We start from the raw sequence: 797 nt of genomic DNA on the forward strand, positions 1-797 counted from the left end.
GGGACTTCTTTTTATTTATAAAATAGAGAAATCTCTGGTTTACATTAGGCTGTGTGGACAGGGCTTTTTCATCTTTGGAAACCAAATGGAGGCCTTTGTCTTGTTCTTCTAGGTTGCTCTCCATTTCTTTTTTCACTTGTGGCGCCTCCTTCCCCCAAGCTGACCAGGACCATGCACAAAACCAGGCTTCAATAAATATCAACACTGAAGATTTAGCAGGTGGCTATCCCAGGGACGGCGGAGCCTGGTGGGCTGCCGTTTATGGGGTCGCACAGACTAGGACACGACTGAAGCGACTTAGCAGCAGTAGCAGCAACTCCTGAAGGGCTATCTTAAAAGGATGTTGCATATAAATTCAAAGTTTCATGAAGCCTCAGAGATCTCTTAAAAGCAGTGTAAATATCCCTGGTTTAATTAGTAGTGCTGGAGTTAGGTAATGGTCTGTGGCGTCTAAGCAAGCTCTCTTGAGGTTTCTAGTCTTCAGGGGCTGCCTGCAACTATGATGTGCTCATGTATCACTTTCTTTCTCAAACACTGAGTAAATTCTCTTTAGACCTTCCGTAGCCACATATTCACAATTACTGCAATACACATGCAAACTGATCCCAGTCTCAAGATCTAAAAAAACAACCAATGTCTCAACCTGGGTATCCGCTTAAATTCTTTTGGACTCAAATTCTTGAGTTTTGCTTCCCAGGGGAAAGAAAGAATTCCTAGGTTGGTATTGATGCCCTCTTTCTCTCCAAGCAGACGGTGGACAACTCACTTTACAGGCCGATCAATGTTGGGGTAAATGC

This window comes from Bison bison, unplaced genomic scaffold (assembly GCF_000754665.1).
Source record: "Bison bison bison isolate TAMUID 2011002044 unplaced genomic scaffold, Bison_UMD1.0 scf7180017864097, whole genome shotgun sequence".
Classification (NCBI taxonomy): Eukaryota; Metazoa; Chordata; class Mammalia; order Artiodactyla; family Bovidae; genus Bison; species Bison bison.